Source organism: Mus caroli, chromosome 2 (assembly GCF_900094665.2).
Source record: "Mus caroli chromosome 2, CAROLI_EIJ_v1.1, whole genome shotgun sequence".
Classification (NCBI taxonomy): domain Eukaryota; kingdom Metazoa; phylum Chordata; class Mammalia; order Rodentia; family Muridae; genus Mus; species Mus caroli.
In genome coordinates, this window is record NC_034571.1 from 139,919,908 (window position 1) to 139,925,625 (window position 5,718).

At 41.4% G+C, this 5,718-nt stretch overlaps 1 non-coding gene across 1 annotated transcript; it reads right to left on the minus strand.

The window, feature by feature from the left end:
• Window positions 1–631: 631 nt before the first annotated feature.
• Window positions 632–738, minus strand: LOC115030415. Its single transcript, XR_003836021.1, has one exon. It is a non-coding gene; the product is annotated as a U6 spliceosomal RNA (small nuclear RNA).
• Window positions 739–5,718: the final 4,980 nt, after the last annotated feature.

The window sequence follows — 5,718 nt, forward strand, 5'->3', positions numbered from 1 at the left end:
AAATCATTCAATACCATGTATATAGATAGATACATAGAGGTTGTAGGTGCAATAAAAGATAGGGTCACTGACAGATATAATAATAAATGGCATGTAGGCATTATATACATTATATGTTATATACAATATAATAGATATTGATTTACAGAATAAAACATAGATTATAGGTAGGTAGGTAGGTAGACAGATAGATGATAGATAGATAGATAGATAGATAGATAGATAGATAGATAGATAGATAGATAGATAATAGATAATTTCTGAAAAAGAGAAAGCTCTTGGCTGCACCTCTGCTTTGTGTGCCTGCCGTTATTTTTTATTTATTATTTTATTTATTTACATTCCAAATGTTGCTCCCCTACTGGTCCCCCCTCCATAAGGTCTTCACCTCGTGCCCCCTCCCCTTTGCTTCTGAAAGGATGATCACTCACACATCCATCCACTCCCACCTTATCCCACTAGCATGTCCCTTCCCTGGGGCATCACGTTTCTACAAGATTAGGGGCCTCCTTTACCATTGAGGCCAGACAAGGCAGTCCTCTGCTACATGTGGAGCAGGGGCCATGGACCAGTCCATGTATGCTGCTTGGTTGGTAGCTTAGTCTCTGGGATCTCTGAGGGATCCAGGTTAAAAATTATGGAACTCTTCACAAATTTACACTTCATCCTTGCACAGGGGCCACGCTAATTTTTTCTGTATCATTCCAATTTTAGTATATGTGTTGCCAAAGCGACCACATGCCTGCCTTTCCTATCTCCATAGTCCTCTGGTGACCATTCTTTCTTCATGTCTGACACCAGCTCTGAGATGTTCTTGGAGCCAACAGTCTAAAAATGATTCCCTGTTTCCTCTTTGCATTTTCAGGTCTTGCTTGGTGCCTTCATCGTAGCATGGAGATGAATACAGTCTTGGACTGGATTTTCCTGAAAAGCAAATAAAATATGAGACAATTGTTCTAATAATGAAGTTTATTTGAGAGTTGATTCCTATCAAATTTTCCTAACACATTCATAAATATGGTCCCATTTCTAAATAGTCCATTGCTAGAGTCCTTCAGAGAAATGTGTGCTGCTCTGGCTATCTTTCAGGGACACTCTGCCCACAGTCCACAGTCCTCCTGCTTTGGCCACTGTCTCTGACTATGGGATGCTATAGGAAAAATATGCTTTGTGAAAAAGTGCATGCTTGCTCTTGAACAAGGCCATTTGTCACTTGGTTTTAACAGATCTTTCTCAACACATCCTCACATATCTCACGTCCATTGCCTGTTGGAGCTCTCTCAAGCCCCACTTCTTTCTTGTTAAAGCCACATATTTCTGCCTGGTGCACTCATATGTCAGGTTTAGAGAAAAGGCGTGTTAGAAGAATGAGGAGGGTCAGTTGGCACACCGAAGAGTACCAGCCATGAATGAAATAGGCATTGAGAATGTCAGCAACTTCTGGAGACGGAGGCAGGTATCTTCCTGCATGTTGCTGTATTAAAGCCAATAACCTAGTATTTTAAATTTTGTCAAAGTCAGAACTTCATTGGTTGCATTCCTGATTTCTATATCATTATCATGCCATCTTCAAAAAGAAAAGCACACACACAAAGAACTGGGAAGAGAGGTTGGAGTAAGGTCTAGATGGAGGTTTGTTCATAAGAAGCATCAAGAGAATTATATTAGTTATTTTTATGTTGCTGTGATAAAATACCTTGATAGAAACAACCTAAGAAGGTTATTATTTTTTTCTAGGTTATGGTTTCAGAGAGATAGACAAGAAGAGTAGGCAGTGAAGGCATAGCAGCAGGAACAGGAAACAGAGAGATCACATATCTTCTTTCTAAAGTGAAAGAAGGAAGTAGATGAAGGCTAGAAACCCTTAGAGCTCACTCTGGGTGATGTACCTCCTCCAGTAAGGCCTCTAAATGTTTTACGGCCTCCCCAAACAAGGCAATCAACTGGAAACAAGTGTTCCAATACATGAGCCTATGTGGTACACTTTCCTTCAAGCCTCCATAATAATCATCCGGAATTCTGAGAAAAGGTAACTAGACTGCAGGGTGCCCAGCTCAGCTTCTGGGTGCCTTGGCAGTCTCTGATTTCTTCCTCTGGGTGGAGGATGCCAAGAAAGTCACAGAGCTGAACATCTGGTCCCTCATTTCCTGTGGCTGACTCACTGGCAACCTGTCCAGGGGTAAAATCAGTACAAAGGAATTCAATGCCCAGGTGCTAGAGGACACTTCTTTGGAACATTGTAAGAAAGCCTGAGTCTTGCAGCTGTCCTAGAGTCATCTCTCCTTTCCTACAAGTTAGTACATGTATGCTGATGCGTCAGGGCATTTGGTTGAGGATCGTATCCTTTGCTGTTAGAAGGGCCTGTATAGTATACTCTGAACTTGGATGAATGTTCTGGAAGGAGAACAATTGTTTGGAGCAAGTCAACACATTTGAGAAAAACAAATAACAGTCATGGAATGCCATGAATCCCAGTGGTCTATGAAAGTGAAACTTCAGATCATGGGGCTAGCTGACAATTCACTAGCACAATATATACACATACATTATATGTCTACATATATGTAGTCTCTGTGTGTGCATTTGCATGTGTGTCCACACATGAACGCATGTGCCTGAACACAAAATGGTCCCTGACCTTATAGTGTCTCCTCAAAGAACCTTAGCCAAGTCACTACAGAATAGATATAAAGAACTCTGGTCATTGTTAACTTCCATTGTTATTAATGGACTTGAACTTGTTGGCCAAAGATAAACTTCTCAAAATCTCCAGAGTCCTCCAAGGTACATTAGGCCCTCAGCTACCACATTCCAGCTCGATCCTCGATCTGTGACTTCCCCCTCCCTCCTCTTCCACCTTCTTTGCTTTTGAAGAAGGCACTTAAGAGGTGGAGGCGGGGGTCTAGTAGCAGTTAGGGAAGGGAAATATGATCAAAATATATTGTATGAAAAAATTTAAATAGAAAAGGGAAAAGAGAGATAGTGTTTCCGTGCTGAATGAACAGAGCTTTGAGATAGCTATACTGAGCTATCCTAACAAGAATGAAAACACATGATGCCCTTTTGCTATGTGAATGTCAGGCAGCCTGTCATTATTACAGCTAACATAAGAGAAGGTCAACTGCATAATTAATAAGAATTTCATGAGAACAAAGACAGCACTTAGAAGCTGCTGCAGCTTTTAAAGAATGCAGGAAGCCTGCTGGAAAGAAGAGGGAAGAAATCAATTGTGAAAATCAATAATACATCTACAGAAGAGGTGTGAACTCCCTATTAATCACATACAATATTCCCCTCTTATATGTAAGGCAAATATTTAAAGGCCCTCTGGTGGATGGCTGAAACTGTGGCCAGTACTGAATACTACAAGCACTAATTTTTTATTATGCATGCTTACCTATGTTGAAGTTTAATTTATTAATTAAGCTTATGAGAATGTAACTTTTTATACACACACACACACATATAATCATAATACAGTGTGATAAAAGCAATATGAATAGTCTCTTTTTGTTGTTCCCAAAGAAAGGGGGGTTACTTTTAGGGGTTAGGAGAATAGTACAGCAGTTAAGAACTGGTTTCTCCAGTTCTAGAAGATCTGACTCCCTCTTCTGGCCTCTACTGGAACCAGTACCGTGTGTGTGTGTGTGTGTGTGTGTGTGTGTGTGTGTGTGTGTGCACGCGCATGTATGTGTGTGTGTACATGGTACATAGAAATACATGCAGGCAAAGCACCCAACATGTAAAAAACAAATGTTAAAGGGTTATTTTGAAACAAGTACTGTGATACCATGATGACAGATCTGTGGTAGAAATAGAGAGGAAAAAGTGCAAAATCTCAAATGGAAGAATCAGTCGTTTCACTCCTCATCATAGTAGTAGTGCCTCCATACTCTGCAGTTGGAAGACAAAGGCATGTGGCTTGCACTGGGCATTCCCACCTTCAAGGTGGCCTGACTTAGAGAATAAAAAACACTTTCCAGGAGAGGGAGCAGCTATCCCAGGGTGAGTTGAATAGGCATGCAGAAATGCACACAGTCTGAAGACTAAGAACACAAGGACACATAGGGAGTCTGCAGAAGATTCTGGATCAGTTACTGTAGGAGGCTCACCTGGATCTTTGGGAAGCCTTTTGTGCTGGCTGCTTTAGTAGCTAGTAGAAATGTCCTCAAAACAGCTTACCTGAAGGATACTCAGGGATGGTGCCCCCTGCCCCCTCAGAGTACTCCTGAGATATGCTCATTCTGCATTGGCACAGCTAGGTAGACTGATGGAGTTTAAAGTACAGCTCTGTTACCTTCAGCAGAACAGATGTTCCATTCTCCATCCAGCTTGCCATGTCATGGGGCCCAAGCTGGATTACATAGTAACACCCTTCTCTCTTTCCCTTCTGCATCCTCTTCCCAGGTGAGGGAGAGTTTACCTTCCAGGTGCCCCCTGAAGGGAACCCTTAATCATCACTTTGCCTAATAATCACTACCAGGCTCAACTTGAAATAATCCCCTTACAACAAAGTCTTTCTTGAAGACTGAAAGGCAAGCTATGCCACCTCCTGAGCATAGCAGTTGCATATTATACTCAACCTGTACTGATGTCTTCCGTTGTGGGTTTTCTGAAGAGATAAATTTGCCAAAGGGTTAGGAGAAATTCATGCTTATCATCTTCCCAATTCTATGACACATAAGAGGGACCACCATGTGCCTAGAGTGGCAGCTGGCACTGGGATACCATCAGTAGAAATAAAGGCATGGAGTGAAGGCATAGCCAGGTAGGTTTGTGAGAGACTGGCATAAGAAATGAAAAATGCAGTTCTAGCACTCGGGAGGCAGAGGCAGGTGGATTTCTGAGCTCGAGGCCAGCCTGGTCTACAAAATGAGTTCCAGGACAGCCAGGGCTACAAAAAAAAACCCTGTCTCAAAAAAAAAAAAAAAAAAAAGAAATGAGAAACCCATCTTCTACTACCCTCATGTGGGTAACAGCTTCCTGAAGGAGTTACAAAGCCAGAGAACTCTGAGATGACCGGACAACAATGGCTAATACCTAATAAATGGATTAATCCTTTGATAGATCTGTACGCTAGTGGCATTGTTAAGAGACAATAACAGGTTAGAAGAAGTAAGTCATTGTGGGGTATGCCTTTGAAGGACATCATGTTTATCACCACTCCGCCCCATCCCCTGCTGTTTCCTTCTCTGCTTCCTGGCTACCATGAAGCAAGCATCTATCTTCCACTATGTCCTCTGTTGTGCTTTCTTCTACATCATGCTCTGACTTTCCACAAACCCATAGTGATGAGGCCAAGTGGTCATATCCTGAACTCTCTGAAACCAGAAGCCAAAATAAAACTTTCCTCCTTCCCAGTTATTTCTCTCAGGCATCTATCATGCAAGAAAGAATGGATTGATACATTCCCTTTGCATGCATCTGCCCAGTGGTATATATATTATATAGTTCATCGGACGCTATCTCTGAATGCCTGTTGGTGTAAGCCTTTATTTCCTGCCTAGCAGAGGCAATGTTTTTGCTTTTACTCAACATACTTAAGATGGTTGGCCAACAGTGAAGCAATGACTCCATTTGGCTTTGTTTTCTTTGTAGAATTCTAAAAATAATAACCACTTCTTTTTTTAAACATAAAATCAAATTAAAACTTAAAAAAAAATTTTATTAGGTATTTTCCTCAATTACATTTCCAATGCTATCCCAAAAGTCCCCCAT